The sequence below is a fragment of the Pipra filicauda genome, unplaced genomic scaffold (assembly GCF_003945595.2).
Source record: "Pipra filicauda isolate LSUMZ 115617 unplaced genomic scaffold, ASM394559v2 scaffold764_size103947_pilon, whole genome shotgun sequence".
Taxonomy (NCBI): domain Eukaryota; kingdom Metazoa; phylum Chordata; class Aves; order Passeriformes; family Pipridae; genus Pipra; species Pipra filicauda.
In genome coordinates this window covers 44,020-63,340 of record NW_024104936.1, presented here as the reverse complement: position 1 = coordinate 63,340, position 19,321 = coordinate 44,020, and the positions used below count along the sequence as shown (strand labels likewise).

General features: G+C 51.8%; 1 protein-coding gene across 1 annotated transcript in view; it reads right to left on the bottom strand.

Annotated features, from left to right (window-relative positions):
* Window positions 1-19,321, bottom strand: part of LOC113993675 (calcium-binding protein 8) — a gene marked incomplete at its 3' end in the record, with an annotated part of 72,229 nt that overhangs the window by 27,235 nt on the left and 25,673 nt on the right. The window lies entirely within an intron of this gene.

The following is a 19,321-nucleotide window of genomic DNA, read 5'->3' as shown; positions in this document are numbered from 1 at the left end:
GCCGTGTGAGGACACTGAGGGCACTTGGTGTGTTCAGCTGGAGCAGAGGAGACTGAGGGGAGACCTCAGTGCAGTTCCACCTTCCTGGGCAGGGGCAGAGGAGGGGCAGGGACTGAGCTCTGCTCTGGGGGGACCAGGGACAGCAGCCAGGGAATGGCTGGAGCTGTGTCAGGGCAGGCTCAGGTTGGATCTCAGCCAAAGGTTCTTCCCCCAGAGGCTGGTTGGGCACTGCCCAGGCTCCCCAGGGCAGTGGGCACAGCCCCAAGGCTGCCAGAGCTCAGGGAGGGTTTGGCTGATCCTCTGGGGCACAGGGGGTGACTCTTGGGGCTGGGCCTGTGCAGGGCTCAGGGTTGCACTCCGTGATCCTTGGGGGTCCCTTCCAGTTCAGCACATCCTGTGACTCTGTGACATCTCTGCTGTCCCAGCAGCAGTGCTGTGTCCTGTGAGTGGTGACAACAGCTCAGAGCAGACCTGACCCTCAGCCAAGGGCCCATCTCCTAAACCAGATGCACACAAGGGACCAGCATCCATCCATCCCCAGCAGGAACCCACCAAACCATCCCCACCAACCTCCCACGGAGGTGGAAGCAGCAGCTCGACCAGCAGCCCCTCTGAGGCTGCTCAAACCAGCTGCTGCTGCCCAGAGTGGCCATTTCCAGAACAACCCCATCACAGGAACACGGAGCAGCTGGGAATTGGCTCTTTCCTGCCTCTCCCTCCCTGTTTTAATGGAAAAGCTGCAGAAACACTCACACTTCATTACAGGAAGTGCTGCACACGAGCCCAGCTGCGGGGCCAAGCAGTGGGTATCACCTTTGGAGAGGCATCATTGCATGATTCCTGTCAAGCAATTAGTGAGCTCTGAGCACACCAGCCCGGCAGCTTTACTAGCACTAAACAAGGGGAGCAGATTTGTAAACAGCTTGCTGTGGAGTAATATTTTTCTGCTCGTATCATCTAAAAATATCTCGGGAGAATTTGCTCCGGTACAAATGGCTCTGCCTGAAAAGATTTAAAACACACAAAAAAAAAACAAAACAAAAAACTTATGATAATGCAGAGCAGGTTTTCGCTTTGTTTGCCTGCCTTTTTCTCTTCCTAACTTCAAACAGTTGCACAGCCCAGAGCTTGGCTTCACTAAAACACCCAGTTTCACCAGAAAGGCAATAAAAACTGTGTTGACACCCACCTCCACCTTCCCCACTTCCCACATGGCCTTATGTGGGGTCAAATTACAGTTTCTTGTTGGGTTTTTTTGGGGTCCCACGTGGGAGCAGCTCTACCTCTGGATGGGCAGAGAGTCTCTGTCTGTGTGGGAGGAGAAGTCAACTGGGACCAGTCTAAAGCTCACAGAGAGGTCCCAAGTCCTGCATTAAGGGTTTCACTCTTCCTGAGACCTTTTATGGGGCATCCACACCTGGGTGGGTGTTGCCCAGAGAAGCTGTGGTTGCCCCATCCCTGGGAGTGTCCAAGGCCAGGTTGGACAGGTCTTGGAGTGACCTGGGCTAGTGGGAGGTGTCCCTGCCCATGGCAGGGGGTGGGATGAGATGGTCTTTAAGATCCCTTCCAACCCAAACCATTCTGGGATTCCCCGAATCCTTCTGCTGAAGGCCCAGGTGACTCTCTGGGAATCAAGATGTGCTGTTTCCCAGCAGGTTGTAGATGAGCTGCACTCATTTTAGAAGCAAAGAAATATTTTAATTCCTCTGTTAATATTTGGGAGCCCTCAGGTCCTTCCATCTCAACCTCTGGTGGAGAGAAAAAGCGTGTTTGGTGCAGTCTGGGTGAGCTCACCACCATCTGTGGCACTGGGTCGAGATGACAGGAGGGATTCAGGTCAACTTGACATCACCAGGAGCAGATCTTGACTCCTGGGTTGGGCTGGATCCTCAGCTCCTGACCAGGATTGTAAAGGACACAGGTCCCCAGAGTCAGGAGCTGCAATATCAACTGCTCCAAGTGGGCAAAGCTGCTCAAAAGGTGGAGCAGGGAAAGGATCTGTGCCTGTCCTGTAAAGTTTGGGTGATAACACTGAACAGGGACAGGGCTTAAACAGGTCCACATGTGTTCCAGGCCAGGTCAGACAGGGCTTGGAGCAACCTGGGCTAGTGGAAGGTGTCCCTGCCCATGGCAGGGGGTGGGATGAGATGATCCTTAAGGTCCCTTCCAACCCAAACCATTTTGTGACTGTGATATTTGTGACAAGTGACCATGTCCTACCCTGGAGCCTCCTGGAGCCCCTTGGAGCAGCCATGGTCTGGTTGGACAGTGCTTTCCACCTCGGGATCCCAGACTTTGCTGGACCACAGCCAGCTGAACAAGACACATGTAATTTGAGCACTAGTAAGAGTTTCTGGTTTCCCTTCTGCTTATGCCAAGTCAGACCATTTTAGCCATTAAAATCTCTGTCGGTTTATTTGGGAGAAAGCAGCTCGTTGGGAAGTTTGTTATTCCATCCACACTGATCCTGAGGAGGCTGCTAATGAAACCACAGAGACCTCCTGATGCCCGGGAATGGCAGAAAGAGGAGTACAAAGTGGCCCACTTTTTACACTTCATTGGGAAGCTTTATAAATTAATTGGAGTACAAAGTCAGGTCTAATTGATGTTTGTATTGATTGAACTGCTCCAAGTCTTAATTTTGGTTGTAAAACTCACTTTAAAATAGAGCCATTTATAATTAAGACAGGATCTGTAATTAATGGAGTTTTATACTCATAAAGCTGCCTCTCTCATCAGTCTAAATTAAACTCCACATGAAAGTTGGTGCAAATTAAATACAGTAGATGCCAAAACTACTTTCTCCGAACTCTTTGCTATTCTTATTAATGTCAAACCAGAAGTGACTTGGAGACAGGAAAAAGTGATGGAAATTCGTATTAGAGGAGGTGACAGCAGGGAAGGGCCCCCTGAGGGTGCAGGGAGCTCTGAGATGGAGCAGGACAGAATCTCAGAATCACTAAGGTTGGAAAAGTCCTCCAAGATCATCCAGTCCAACCATTCTCCCAGCACTGCCGAGGCCACCACTGACCCATGTTCCCAAGTGCCACATCCACATGTTTTTTAACACTTCCAGGGGTGGTGACTCCCCTGGGCAGCTGTGCCAGGGCCTGACCACCCTTTCCATGAAGAAATATTTCCGAATGTCCAACCTAAACCTCCCCTGGTCGTTTCTTCCCATCTCCTCATTTGTTACCACGGCCAAAACCATCACCATCCTCCTCAACACGTGACACCAGCAAAGCCATGAGCCACTTCCCACTTGGAAAATCAATGTATCCCCCTTCTCTCACAATTAGGAGCTGTAAAACAAACCTGCTTCTAAAAATCTTCTGTTCCAGCAGAGTCACCCCGGGTCACCACACACCAGGGGGGGTTCCCAGTGCTGGTGGTTGTTTTAAAACAAGGCCTGGCCGTGCCCCCAAACCCATTAATGAGATTCCCCAGTCCTGGTGACTGTGGTTGACCAGATGACTCTTTCCAACTTGATCTCATCGGAAATCTTTACAGCCATCAACCACAATATTTACAAAGCACAGGCAATTTTGGGCTTGTGGCAAGAAAATAAATCATCTTGGACATATGTAGAGAGCGAAGAGTTCCCCAATAAAGCTGTTTGCCATGTGCAAGAGTCTGCCTCGTCCTTATCTAGGTAATTAGCTATTCCCATCTTTAAAGGCTCCCATTTAATTGGGGTGGCTTCTTTTAGTGGAATAACATTTCCTCTTCCCAAAAGGGCTCCTACTATTTTTGGGCCGTGTTTTTTTCTGGCTGCCACATTCTGCTTTTCCCACTAAAATGAAAAAGTCACTGCAACCCTCACCAAGTATTTATGGCTCCAACATTCCTACACAGGCTGTGCTGACATCCATAAAGGCTTGGCACAGCTGTCCAGCATTATCCCACATAACTTCAGTGGAGGCTCAGGGTCCCTCTGGAAAGAGCTGCACAGGTTGACTCACTCCCTGGAGCTCCCAAGGGTCATCCTTTAGAATTCCCAGCTGTCTCCATGGACAACAGAAGACCAGGGGTTAGAGAAGTCTCAATGAGTTCTTCAGGTGAGGAAAACTGTGCCCACAGCATGAACCACAGCAGGGTTTCTCCCTTCCTTGAGGGTAAGGTCTGTGTTAGCCCTTGGGGTGGCCAGAAATGGTCCTGCTCCCACCAAGGTCATGGGAAAACTCCATCAAAGCTGAGGCCACAATGGAGATGCAGAAAGTGTCCCCCTGCATGGGTGGGAAGAAAATGTCAAAAAAAGGTCATCAAACCTGTTTGTTTATTCTGTTTTGGGGCTAAACCAGACATTCCATGGCCCTCCTGCCTCAGAGTTCCACTTTTTAGCCCCCTCTGTGAATTTGTGTTGCTCTCATCCCATGGAAGCCTCAGAGGCCTCGTGAGCAAGTGCAGGACAAGGCAAGTAGGAAGGCAGAAAGTTGATTGCTAATGAACCACATCAATTATCATCCTGGTAATTACCCAAAGGACTGAGGTTCAAAAGAGCCTCTTTTCCATCATCCTCATTCCCAGTCTGAACACCCCTGCCAGCCTTGGGCTGGCCCACTCACACAGGCAGGCTCAGCCTTGCAAACTGGGATGGCACTGGTTGTGTGCAGGTCCTTCTCAGGCAGCAGATAAGAGATGCCAGTGTTAGCTCAGGTGGACACAGGCAGCTACATCCCCAAAAAACACCCCATGAGGAGATGGGATGTCCAGAGTTCCAGCACTAAGGAAGCTGAAACTCAGGCTGTGAGGATGAAACTTCCTCTAGGATTGGTCCTAAAACCCCTTCCTCCAGAGAGAGAAATGGAGATTACCCAGTTATGGGATTCTTTCAGCATCAGAGGGTGAAAGCCCAGCTCTGTCCATGGGAATTTTGTTCCTTGTAGCAGTGGGCTCAGAATTTCACATTTGCAAAAAAAGCATGTTTTGTTTTGGAGACAAGTCCCTTTCCAAGCTGGAAGCAGCTCTTCCATGGGCTGAGCAAGGAGAAGGACACCGACCCTTCTGCCTCCCAGGAAACACTCCATGGGTGGTTTCTCCCTGCATGAGGAAATTCAGGGATCACGTCACCCATCCCTTGACCTGCTGCACTGTTACAGTGAGGCAACAAACTGAACACAACCAAAAAATCCTCTCTAAATCCCCAAAAGTAATGATCAGCAGCTTTTTAAGTGTGAGGCTGCTTGTCTAATCCAATCTCCTTGTGCATTTTCGCTGTGACCTCCTCCCCCTAAAGGGACACCTGAGTCTTACCCTGAGCGAAAAGAATCAAAGCACGTCTCCTGTTTGCTATTTATCAAAACAGAAACATAAAAAACCACCAGACCTCAGTGCAGGACAGCAGGGAAGCCTGAGGAAAAGCCAGAAAGTCCCTCCATAACCCTGTATTTAAGCAGCCTCTTTATTTGCTTTGCTTCCATCTCCTCGGCTCATATATTCCCTTTTTATTGTGAAAAATGAGAGCGAGACAAAAGAGAAGATGGGGAATACAGCAAAGGAAAGCTATTGAGAAACCAGCCTGGAAGGCAACTGGAATGAACCCTGAAGAAGCCATTAGCTGCCCTAACCCCTTTAACAGACCCAGAGTGGGGTGGGCAGGGGGAAGTGTCTTTTCTGCATCTCCATCCAAAGCAAACCTTGGATATTTTTACTGCTCAGAAGCAGCGCTGGGCTGGAATCCCAGAATGTGCTGAGCTGGGAGGGACCCCCAAGGATCCTGGAGTCCAACCCTGAGCCCTGCACAGGCCCAGCCCCAAGAGTCACCCCCTGTGCCCCAGAGGATCAGCCAAACCCTCCCTGAGCTCTGGCAGCCTTGGGGCTGTGCCCACTGCCCTGGGGAGCCTGGGCAGTGCCCAACCACCCTCTGGGGGAAGAACCTTTGCCTGAGATCCAACCTGAGCCTGCCCTGACACAGCTCCAGCCGTTCCCTGGGTTCTGTCCCTGTGTTCCCTGTGGCTTTGCCAGCAGCCCCAGCTCAGCTCATCCCCAGAGCAATTAAAGCCCTCGGGGGACGGTGGCAGTGCAGGAACGAGACCCCGAGGACACAAAACCTCCCGGTGACTCAGCTCTGACCCCTCCACTCCCGGGGATCCTCTGCCACTTGGTCAGGACGAGATCCCTGCCCAACCCTCCTCCTCGGCTTGGCCAACACCACGAGACAATGTGTCTCCTGAAGTGCTTTCAGCAAAAAACACAGAGGGAGCCTCTCTGAGACACCTCATCAGCTCCAGCAGCTGCACGGGACACACGGCCGGGCTGCTGCTGAAAGGAAATGGTTGGGCTTGACTCTTTCAGTGGAAGTGTCTGACTTTTCCAGCCAAAATCCACACATTTGCCACACCTTCAGAACAGGGATAAGTTAAAAAGCTCAAACTCAAAATGAAACACTTTGTTTTGGAACAGATGTTCGGGGTTTCCCCCCCCCCCCCTCCAGCTTCTGATTCGTGGCGGAAAAATGCAAAAATTCGAATGTGCTGATTTGGCTTAAATTGAAATGGGTCCCCCTACTTGTTTTTTCCCCTATTTTTATTGGGTTTTTTAACTCTAGTGAACTGAAAAATCCCTGAATCTGGGAGCAGTGCCTGTCCTGGGGCTGTGAACCCTCCCTGAGGTCCAGACTTGGTTGTGAACCCTCCCTGAGGTCCAGACTTGGTTGTGAACCCTCCCTGAGGTCCAGACTTGGTTGTGAACCCTCCCTGAGGTCCAGACTTGGTTGTGAACCCTCCCTGAGGTACACACTTGGTTCTTCCCTCCTGTGCAACCAGGGATGTTGTTACTCCTGGTGCTTTTAGAGAGGGAAACCTGAGCCCATCTCGCTTCCACCTCCCCTGAGGAGCAAAGCAGGACAGAACACGGTTTTGGTGATACCCTCCAACTCTGTATTTTTTCATTTTCCCTTCTGCAACACTGGAATCAAATTTACAAAGCGGTGACAAGCTGCATTTAAGTCGTTGTGATGGACATTTCAGCCCTCAGACACATTGGCAAACAGTTTCACATTTCAAAGGCAGAAATTACTGTGTCCCCTCAAAGCACAATTTACTCCTGATGTGCAAACACGAAGAATTGCTGAGGGGGGAAAAAAATGCTTCAAAATCTTTTTTACCTTCAGGAAGTAACAGCAATTACAATCAGTTCCACGGCCACAGTTCTTCCCCCTCCCCAGCCAAACCTATTCCCAGAATCTCAGGCCCTGGATTAGGTTTGGTTGAAAGAAAAGTAATGAGATTTGTGTTTCCTAACAAATTAAACAGAAATTGCCCCAAAGAATAATCATAAAATACAAAATACTGCCTCATCCCACATGTTTCTAACAGGCTCGTGTTCTAATGGCTTATTTAGAAAGGGAGACTTCTCTTAAAAGACATCCTAACAAAACACAAATATCTTTCACTACCAGAGCTTTGGGGTTTTCTTTCTTTTTTTTTCGTAATTGTTATCAAAAAAAGAGGAAACATTTTAAGAAAGACTTGGTGCAATACTGAAGATTGGAAATTCCAAACATTTCTGGAAGTTATTTTTTCTTGCTCTCACTTATCTCGTGGGTGTTGCTGCAATGGGTCTCAGTGTCGTCTGTGACACCTCAGGTCTGAGCAACTCAGTCCAACTCCAATTCCAGAGGGATGTTTGATCCCATCTGCTTTTCCCACTGTTGAAGGGTGCCAGGACTTTGGGAATGTTGTCCCTGAGGACACTGAGGTCCAGGATCTCCTGTCACAGCTCAGTTTGGGTCGTGATGCTCACCCAGGTCCTGCTGCTGGTCCCAGCACACCACAGTCCCTCCCTTTTATCCTCCTGGCTGGATGAGGGCACAAGGGCCGTGCAGAGCGGAGATGAAGAGGACACCAAGGCACAGAGCAAGGTCTTGGCTCAGCTCAGCCTCCAAAACCCACCCCAGGGTGCCCAGAGAGCCCCTGACTGAGCCCCCCCTGCCTGCCTGGAGCAGCATCACCCAGTGAGGAGGGACCAGCAGGACCTTGGGCTGCCCTTAGTCTGCCAAACTCCAGCCCAGCTTTAACTCATCTCATTTGGAGAGTGCACAACCCGAGCCAGATTGGCATCAGGCTGAGGAACTGCAGTGAGATCAGCCCTGCACCCCGTGCTGCAGTGGCAGGGCTGGCACAGAGTGTTTGGTAACCACAGCTCTGCCTCCTGCGGGAGCTCTGCTGCATCCCCGTGCTCCTGGACACGGCCCTGGCGGGGAGGCAGAGCAGGACAGCAAAGGGTGACCTCCCTCTGTGCCTCCCTGGTGTTTTCAGGAGCAGCCCCACCCCTGAGGGGTCCCTGCAGCCCTGCACAGCACCCCCAGCACCCCTGTGTGTGCACGGGCAGGCAGGAGCTCAGCCTGACTTCAGAGGGTTCACTCTGATCCTCTTTGGTGTCACCAAAGCCAGTGGAGCTGGAAAAGCAGCACTTCCCTGCTGGGCTCCTGCCCTGTGCCCCTCTGGTGGCTGCAGCCACAGGGGCCTGAGATGCCAGTCAGTGGCTGCACGTGGCTCCAGCTGCCCGTCATTTATGCTCCAGGAACAGCAAATCCTGCTCTGGAGGCAGCTGCCCATCATCCCACCTCCTCTGCAGCTCCAAAGTGTTCCCTCCATCCTGCCATCCCTCCCATCCTGCCCTGCCTCACTGGGCACAGCCCCACCTCCCTCCCCTCCTCTCCTCCTGCCTTCCCCAGCTCTGACTTTTTTGGAGACCACCCAGTGCAAACCCCGGGAGGGACCACAGCTCATTTAGTAATCCCAGATTTTGTACTTATTTCTCATCTCAGCTGGGGCTGGGATGGTCTCAGGACCCACTTCTGGGCCAGGGAAAGCGGGAAGCAGAGATTTCCAGCTGGAGGGAGAGGACAGCCAGGTCTGCTGGTTTAATTCCTGGCATTCCTGTCCTCCCTCAGCTGCACTCACACCCTGCTAGGTGAGTTCTCACTCTGCCAAGCCACTGGCCTCGTCCTCAGGGCACTAAATGCACTTTCATACCCAGGGACAAGAGGACAGGGAGCAGAGCAGAGCACAGAGGGCCCTGTGGGTGGTGGGCACTGCCCAGGAGAGCAGCAGGATCCTGCCTGGAGCAGGTGCCCTGCCAGCCAAACCAGGGCTGGGAGCACTGACCTTGACACAGCCCTGCTCCAGTGGCACTGGAAAAAATACCTTCAAAAGAGGCAGGTGAAACCCTCCCCGGATCACTGGGTTTTCCTCCCTGTCATTCCTGCAGCAGCCCCGTGCCAGGGCAGTGCCCTGGTGTGCCAGCCCCTCCTGGGGCACCAACAGGCACGGTGTGACCATGGGCACGGGGACACGGGGAGGGGGGAAAGCCACTGCTCAGGTGATGCTTCACCCAGAGCACCCAAAGCTGGGGGGGCTCAAATGCTCTCCTTCCCATTCCCAAGCATTGCTGCTGCCAGGGAAATTCAGGCACAAAGGGGTCAGTGAGCCCCAAACACCCCACAAATGGATCCCAGGGAAACTGAGGCACAAAGGGATCAGTGATCCCAAAACATCCCATAAATAGATCCCAGGGAAACAGAGGAACAAAGGGATCAGTGATCCCAAAACATCTCACATATAGATTCCAGGGAAACTGAGGAACAAAGGGATCAGTGATCCCAAAACATCCCATAAATAGATCCCAGGGAAACTGAGGCACAAAGAGATCAGTGATCCCAAAACATCCCATAAATAGATCCCAGGGAAACTGAGGCACAAAGAGATCAGTGATCCCAAAACATCCCACAGATAGATTCCAGGGAAACAGAGGAACAAAGGGATCAGTGACCCCAAAACATCCCACAGATAGATTCCAGGGAAATGGAGGAACAAAGGGATCAGTGAACCCAAAACACTCCATAAATAGATCCCAGGAAAACTGAGGCACAAAGGGGTCAGTGACCCCAAAACATCCCACAGATAGATCCCAGATAAACTGAGGCACAAAAGGATCACTGATGGCCAGAACATCCCACAAACAGATCCCAGGTAAACTGAGGCACAAAGGGATCAGTGATCCCAAAACATCCCAGGGAAGGATCACAGATAGATATCTGGCCTCCTGCTTCTCCATAGAGAGGAACATTCAGAACCAGGCTTTCCCCTAAATAATGACTTTTATGTGTTAGATCACAGAATATTCTGAGTCCAACTCTGAAGTGAATGGACTCCATGATCTTTGTGGGTCCCTTCCAACTCAGAATATCCTGTGATCCAGTACCTAAACCTCATTATTTAGGGAGAAAACCTGTTTTCTGACTGTCCCTCTGTAGAATGCAGTGCAGAACAGAGGCTTTTTGCAGGTGTTTGCACTTCGGTGAGTTGGCTGCTCCGACAGCCAAGGGAATCGATTCAGCTTTGCTGTGAGTTGATTAAAGCTGAAGTGCTGAAAGACACAGTGAACTTGCCCAGCCTGGCTAAAATATGTGTGTCCACAGCTCAGAGGGACATCTGACAGTCCAGCATCCCGAAAAGGGCACATTCACAGCAGACAGAGCATCACAACAACCTCCAAAGCCTCACTTCTATCAAATGAAAGGCTGGAGCTGCACAGCCCAGTGCTGACAGTGAGACACTGGGTGTGACCACACAGAGACCTGGCAGCACCCACAGGACCCTCAGCTCCATCCTGCCCCCGTGCTTGGCACCCAGGGCTGCAGTGCTGGGAGTCTGGGATTCACCATCCATCTTCCAACATACTCCAATGGCAGCTTCTCCAGCCCTTTTCCAAGCCCTGAGCCCAGAGCTGCTAAAGAGGCCCCAGAGCTGAAATAACTGGTGAGATGTTTGCTCAGCACTCAGGGCCACCGAGGGATGTCTAAAATCCAGGGCAGAGTCCAGGCCTGTGCCTCTGGCTGGGCAGTTAAAGGAGAAGAAGTGGCTCAGCAGAGGGATTTTGGCTCTCCAGAGCTGCTGTGGCTTCTGCAGTGCTGAGCTTTCCCAGGATCCCAGGAGATGCTGAGCTGGAAGGGACCCACAAGGATCATGGAGTCCAGCCCTCAGTTTTCCCAGTGTCCTGGGATTCAGAAAGGAAGCACCATCAGCTCCCTTTTGGGACACTTCCCAAAAGTCTCTGTTCCTGTGGCACTGCCAGCCCTGCTCAGCCCCAGAAGTCCCAAAGCTTGGTCAGCACTTGATGTGTCCCTTTTCCAAGGAAAGATGCTCTGGCCAGACTGACATTCCAAAGGAGCTTGCTGGGAGCAGGAATGATGTTCTCAGCAATGCTGGGTGTGCAGCCAGAGTCCAACACCTGGCTGGATCCACAGCTTTCCTGTGCCTCCAGCTGGAAAACGAGGGAGCCAGAGGCATCCAGGCTCTTCTGCTTCCAACCCCAGGGTGTCTGTCATTCCTTATGGCCCCGTCCCACCTCCTCCCACACACAGGGCAATGGGATGAGACCCCTGAGTCCACCCAGAAACACTCCCTAGAGCAGCAGCCACTTGCTAAAACCAAAGGTTTTGAGGCAAGGGATGGAAGGAACTTGTAAAATTAATGACCCAGCCCAGCAGCTTGCATAAAAAATTAAAAATCCGTATTAAAATTTGGATAAAAGTGTCACAGTGAGATTTAAGTGCCTTTTAAAGCGTGTTTAGCTCTTGATGGGAATGTGCTCCATTCCCATGGCCCGAGGCACTGCAGGTTCTCAGCTCAGCCCACCAGAATGAGGAGCCTCAGCCCAGCACAATTCCGGGGCACCGAAGGCTCGGCAGTGTCTCTGCTGAGGGAGACAAACCCAGCAGAGCTGGAAGGAGCTGCATGAAGGCCCCCAAACCAACTTTTTCCAGCTCAAAGAGGCTCCTTCTCCACTCCAACAAGCCCTGCCCAGGGATGTCTGAATATCCACCAGCCCGTTCCCATCACTGTGTCAGCAGAGCTGGAGTTCAAACAATCTCTCTAATTGTTGTCCAGATGGTGTCCCTGTAATTCTAATTTGTTGGCAGCCAATCTCATTTTATTTATACTCTCTTGCTGCAAGGACTCTTTCCTTGGAGATGGTGCTGATGCCTGTTCTCGAATTTTGGGGGCAGGGAGTCCAGGTGACACGTTTCTCCTTGGCAGAGGGGGGTTGGAAAAGTGGAAACAGAGCCTCTGCAAGCCCTTCCCAAGGCTGAACCCTAAAAAATGTTTGTCCCCCTGGGTAATCGAAGTATTGGCACCTTGTGTGGGGCTTGATGCAAAGCACTGGAGGGTGGAGGTACTTTCAGTTCTGGAGTTTCCCCCCCATCCAGTTTTCTGCCACCTTCCTGCTGAAAACCCCTAGTGCTGGAGAAACCCCAGAGCTCATCCTAAAACCCTGGTGGTCCCTGCAGCAGCTCAGACCCTCCTGACATGGTTCCTCCTCTCCATGAAACCTGGAGGAGCCGGAGCTCCCTGTGCTCAGACACCTTGGGTGTTCAAACACTGTTTGGGGTGGGAAGTGATGCTGATTCCAGGGAAGAAAAAGCTTTCCTGGAGGCTGGGAGTGGCAGGTTGGTGATGGTGGGGCTGGATGGTGGATGGATGGTGGATGGATGGATGGTGGATGGATGGATGGTGGATGGATGGATGGATGGATGGAGGGATGGATGGTGGATGGAGGGATGGATGGATGGATGGATGGATGGATGGATGGATGGTGGATGGAAGGATGGATGGATGGATGGATGGATGGATGGATGGATAGATGGATGGATGGATGGATGGTGGGTGGATGGATGGATGGATGGATGGTGGGTGGATGGATGGATGGATGGATGGATGGAGGGATGGAGGGATGGAGGGATGGATAGATGGATAGATGGATGGATGGATGGAGGGATGGATGGATGGATGGGGCTCCTAGGACCTCGCTGCCCCAGGGGAAACATTCCCAAAGGGAGCTCAGGAGAACAGAGCCCTCCCAGCTGCACTGGGCAGGGGCTTCACTCAGCAATCCTGACATCTGGAAACTTCCATTGAGGCTGGGACAGACCTCAGGGAATGAGAACTACAAACCTCTGCCTTGGGGGATTCCTTAAACCTCAGCAGGGCTGAAGACATGGCCTGGGACAGGTACCCCCCACCCTCCATCAGCAACTCCACTGGACAGGAATTGCCTGGAGCAAATGGGAGCCTTGGAATAAAATAATACTCTGCAGAATTTATTGGGAGGGTGGGGAGGCCCTGGCACAGGTTGCCCAGAGAAGCTGTGGCTGCCCCATCCCTGGAAGTGTCCAAGGCCAGGTTGGAGCAATCTGGGCTAGTGGAAGGTGTCCCTGCCCATGGCAGGGAGTGGAACAAGATGAGCTTTAATGTCCCTTCCAACCAAACCATTCCAGGATTCTCTGGCTCTAAGAATATTAATATTGCACCAGATTTTCTCATTTTACTGTTCCATACCTCAAACTCCCAAGTCCCAAGGAAACCCACACTGTAATTAAAATATGGAGCTGGAAAATCAGCAGAAAGAGCTGAGCAGAAGTGAGAGGCACAGCTGCTCCTGTCCACACCAGACTCTGCACGGTGATGCTGCAATTTTATATTCAGAGACACGAAACACTATCAAAGCCCAATAGAAGACATAAATAATTCCACTGCCAGCCATGGCCACTCACAGCAGCGACACTGGATAAACCTCTCCTTAAAAAAAAACTCCTGCAAAAGAGAAAATGAGCTTTATGCACTTCCATCCACTTCATTAACAGGCAGTCCTTACACTGAGCATGGACCTGGAGAGCTGTGCAGGACTCCATGTGCAGAGCATCCCAGGGGAGCTGTATCCCAGTGCTCCTCCACCTTGGCATGTCTGCTGGCCCAGGAAAATATCCTCCCTTCTTCCCTTCTCTTTTTCTTCCTTTCCTTCCTTCCTTCTTTCCTTTCTTTCCTTCCTTCCTCCCTCCTTCCTTCCTTCCCTTCCTTCCTTCTTTCCCTTCCTTCCCTTCCTTTCGTGCCTGCCTTCCTTCCTCTTTCCCCTTTTCCAAGCATTTTTTCCCCTTCCCACGGACACAAAGCAGAGCAGAGCAGACTCAGCCTGTTGCTGCTCCATGACTCAGTCAAGTGACTAATTCCCCTCTCCCCTGGGTTTCCCTCCTGGAGCACATTCCTTTTCCAAAACACGGCTTGATCTCACCTGGGACAGCACAGATAATCACTCTGGTCCCCACAGGGCACAGCCAGCTGGCTGGGGAGGCTGGAGGGGACCTGCCTGTCCCTGTCCCTTCCGTGCTGTGCCATCAGCAGGATTGAAATCCCTGCTGGAAACACAGAGCCGGAGAAAAATCAACACCCGGAGAGAGAGATGAGGAGCTGCACAACAGCCCCGGCTCTCCAGGGCAAGGGACTGGGATCAAACCTGCCTGGTGACACGGGAGAGAACAAGGGTCTGGATGAGCCACAATCCTCACAGCTCACAGGTTTGTGCTAAATAACAACCCCCAAATGAGAGTGCCTGGGGACAGAGCTCTGCAGGATCCCAGAGTGACAGAACCACAGTCACAGAAACACAGGAACACAGAGTCACGGGATCACAGAGTCACCAAATCATAGAATCACAGTCACAGAATCACAGAATCAGAGAACCACAGAGTCACAGTCCTCAAATCACAGAACCACAGAATCACAGAACCACAGAATCACCAGGTCATAGAATCACAGAGTGACAGAACCACAGGATCACTGAGTCAGAGAACCACAGAATCAGTCCCCAAATCACAGAATTACAGAGTCACAGAACCAGAATCGCCAAATCACGGAACCACAGAATCACAGAACCACAGAATCATGGAATCACAGAATCATGGAATCACAGAATCATGGAATCACAGAATCATGGAATCACAGAATCAGAGAGTCACCAAATCACAGAACCACAGAATCACAGTCGCAGAATCACAGAATCATCAAATCAGAGAGTCACAGAATCATCAAATCACAGTCACAGCACGACAGAATCCCAGAGTCACAGAGTCACAGAATGTGCTGGGCTGGAAGGGACCCCCAAGGATGACGGAGTCCAACCCTCAGCCCTGCACAGCCCCAGCCCCAGGAGTCACACCCAGTGCCCCAGAGGATCATCCAAACCCTCCTGGAGCTGGGGCAGGCTCCCTTCCCAGGACATACAACATCCAAGGACCATCATCTCGGATGTGTAGCCCTGATTTTGGCCTTATTTCCAGAGGCAGGGTTAGGATGGCACTGCTGTGGGGCCATTTCACCTGGAGTGTGTCCCCAGCAGGGACCCAGAGTGTCACCAGCCCCATGACTGCCCTTCTGGCCCTGCTGCTGGGGCTCCAGAACCTGCTGCAGCCCCCACACACCTTGAGCCACTTGGCACTGCCTGTGTTCTTGGCAAGCAGGAGAGAACTGCTAATCTAAACTCCATGCGGGGCAGCATTTAACCATGACCTTTAAATTATTTCAAGAACTGTTTCCCAGGGTACTCTGGAGCTGCTCATGGTTCTCTTCTACACAGGAGCCCAGGAAAGAGCTGCTGGGGGTGACAAAAGGGAGCTTGCTGGGAAGAAGCAGAAACCAAGTAAAGCACATCCTGCAAGGTGATGTAAAACCCACAATGACAGAACAGCCTCTTGCTGAGGAATCTCCACATTCCTGCCTTGGAGCTGCTGCACCCCAAGCTCCTGCAGGCAGCAGCTCTGCCCCATTCCACGTGCTGCTCTGCTGACATCTCCAGTTCAGGCAGGCAAAACTGGAGATGCAGCTCAACCTTCAAGCCAAAAAACACCTCTCCCAGCCTAGAAAAACCCTTACAGACACCGCAGACCCACCTCCCGGGGCGGGAGCTGCGTGACCTGCAGCCCCAGATGCCAAGAGCTGTCCTGCAGCACCATTTTCTCCTGCTGATTTCAAAGGAATCTGGGGCAGGTAAGGATTTCTCTCGATGTCTTTCTGGACAAACAGCTGCTGCTGTGGTTCAGCTTTGGGGTTTCTCTGCAAGGCACTGACTGGTTCACATCTCCCAGGCACTTTTTGCAAAGCCTGCTTCTCATGCGTGTGCCTCCCTTCAGGTGATATTTGTCACATTCCTGCTATGGGAATGTTTTTGCCTCCTGACAATACCCTTTAGATAGTGCCTATGGAGGTGGATGACTCAAGCTTGATATGATTATTTCCATCCACCACTTTTTTTATTAAAAATACTCCTCCCGTGAGGACGGGAGGTGGTTTGAGGAGGGACGTGGAAACCGCAGAGTCGGCACAAACCACGCCACAGTTCCATGTCACCCAACAGCAGCCAGGAAATCTATATGTAAAACAGCCCCTCCCAGCCTTAATGTAGAAAACCAGCCCCTCCCAGCCTTGATTTATAATCTCATGCCCAGAAACCTCTGAGCACACGGCGATAACTCCGATCCAAAACCCCGCCATGCTTTGCAGCCCCTCAGAGGCAGGTTATGGATGTGCTGCCACTTCCAACTTCGTCATTTGGTGGCTGCTAACAAAGTTAAGGAGCTCCTAATATGGCTTTGTACAAGTTAATTCCCCTTCTGTGACGGTGACAGCTCCTAAACACCCTCACACTACTACAGAGCCACAAAGAGAACCACAAATAGCAGCGTGGCTGCTCGGAATAGAAGAGGCATCAGCAGTGACCTGTTATCTCTCCAGCCTCTTCCCTGGCTGCCAGAACTGTGTTTAAAGCAGGATGGAAAAAAACCAGAGCCCAGTTCAAGTTGACAGATGGCTGATGGAAGTCTGGGAAGTTTTCAGAGGGGAAAACTTACTCTGCTCTCGTTGGATCCCACCTGGAATAGTGTGGGCAGTTCTGGTGCCCCCAACGAAGGAGGGACATGGAATTGTTGGAGCAAGTCTGGAGTTGGTAAGAGGACCTCACCTATGGAGACAGGCTGGGAAAATTGGGATTGTTCAGCCCGGAGAAGAGAAAGCTCTGGGAGACCTGAGAGCCCCTTCCAGGGCCTAAAGGGGCTCCAGGAGAGCTGGAGAGGGACTTGGGACAAGGGATGGAGGGACAGGATAAGGGGGAATGGCTTCCCACTGCCAGAGTTAGATGGGATATTGGGAAGGAATTCTTGCCTGTGAGGGTGGTGGGGGCTGGGGTGGAATTCCAAGAGAAGCTGTGGCTGCTCCATCCCTGGAAGTGTCCCAGGCCAGGTTGGACAGGGCTTGGAGCAACCTGGGCTAGTGGAAGGTGTCCCTGTCCCTGGCAGGTGGTGGGACTGGATGAGTTTTAAGGTCCCTTCCAACCTGACCTGTTCCATGATTCGAAATATTTCTTAGAAAAACCAGTCAGAGAAGAGGCAGAGCAGCACCTTAAGCACACTGGATGTCCATCCCAAAACCTGGACTCCTTTTCTCTTACATTACTTGAAGCCAGAACTATTTTTTCATTCCCTGATCTCCATATTATCCCTCACCCATCACCCTCAGGCTGCAAACAGGGAGAACTCAGTATTCACTGCAGGGAGACAGGCTGTGTTCCAGCCTGTATTCCAGTCAGGCTGCACAGATCCTGCAGCATCCCAGAGCCCACAATTCCAGAAATCCTTCCCCAAGTGCTGAGACAGGCAATGCTAGACATGGAAAACAAAAAAAATCTGCTGGAAAACCCCCAGCAGATCAGGCACTTGTTGGAGCCCTGAGCGCAGAGGGAACATTACAGAAAATTCCCACTGACTTCCCCAGCTTCAAACCTTTCATAATTTAATATGTGTGACTGGAATTTCTCAATAGGCTGGAACTCCCTCAGGAGCAAAATCTCATTGAAAAAGAAACCAAGGAGAATTTTGGCATCTCTTTCCCAACCCTGTAAGATTAAATGCAAATATGTTATTGGCATCGAGCTATCACAGCTTGATATATCCACAAAGCTCCCATACCCTGACATTAACTTCTCAAGGAAGAACATTTTGTTACTCACCCTCTGACAGTTTATGCTTGAAGGCAGAAAGACTAATTCTGTTTTAGTCTGGGCAGTGAACAGTGGTACCTTCCCCAGTTACCAGCACACCCAGGCACTGATCTGGTATTAGTGACAAAGCACAGCAAGATAGAGATGCTGCCTTAATATTGAACATAAATTCCAGAGGCTGTGTGCTGCTGGCTGGCACACAGAAAACTCTCTGCAGCTTCTTATGCTGCTCTGCCTTTAGCAGACACGAATCAATTTGGTGTCACTTCTGTGTTTGCAGGTGGAAAAAAACGGCCTGAGGTTGAGCTCTCCTCAGAACCGGGGCACGTCCTCCTGGCAGAGCCACAAAGCCCTCGAAAAGAGGGGTTTGTGGAGCACAGGGCTGTCAGGGAAATAACCGGGCTGAATTCTAGCAGGAAGCCCGTGCTTAACAGGCAGGAAATAAATGGCTGATTAGTTAAATCTCCCGGAGAACGAGGGGGATGCTCTTTGTGCCCGGAGCTGAATGAACCCTCCCGCTCGGAGCTCGGCGCTAATGGGGCACCGGCCGCGCTGGATGGGAGCGGGACTGGCATTAGCAGCGACTCGGGCAGCTCCTTCACACCTAACTCACCTCATTTGCGTTAATTAAGGGAGATGAGCCGCGCTCCGCAGCCTCTGGAGTGCTGGGGAAGGTGGGGCCCTTCTCCCGCAGCTGCTGCTCCCACCCCGCAGGGCAAAGGGATGGCAGAGGGTTTGCGGGGCCTGCAGAGTCCAGCGTGGGTCAGGGGGGCACGGGAAGGGTGGAGATGAGCTGGGCTGCCTTCCCACTCCAGCCACAGGTCATTTCTGTGCACACAGCAGGGAGACAAACCAGGCACGAGTAGCCCCAGTGTGTCCCAGCCCTGACAGTGTGTCCAGCCCTGACAGGTGTCCCAGTCCTGACAGTGTGTCCCAGCCCTGACAGCGTGTCCCAGCCCTGACAGTGTGTCCCAGCCCTGACAGCGTGTCCCAGCCCTGACAGCTTGTCCCAGCCCTGACAGCGTGTCCCAGCCCTGATGGCACTTCATAGAGTCATGGAATCATGGAATTATTAAGGTTGCAAAAGACTTTCAAGATCATTGAGTGCAACCTTTGACCAAACACCACCCCTTGGATCAGCTCTTGACAGTTGTCTGCAAATCCCAGTTACAGCAGCTGTGCTCTGACCAGGGTTGGCATAACCAAAAACCCCCTCGTTGTCTGCGTTTGGAATGAACTGCAGGACCTGACCTCACCTCCTGTCACAGGGACAACAGCAAAGCTTCACCTGCAACACAGCTTGGCATCTCTAGGACGCAGAGAAGCTGAGTCACCTCAGTTCAGCTGAACTTGCCCCAGAAGCTCCTGTGCCCCAGAAGAGCCCAGGGCAGGCCCTGGGCAGTCCTGAGGTCTGAGCTGAGCTGCCCTGAAAGGGGTTCCTCGTGTTGCATCTCTCCCCTGAGCTGCCTTCTCACTCACTAGGGAGGAGAAA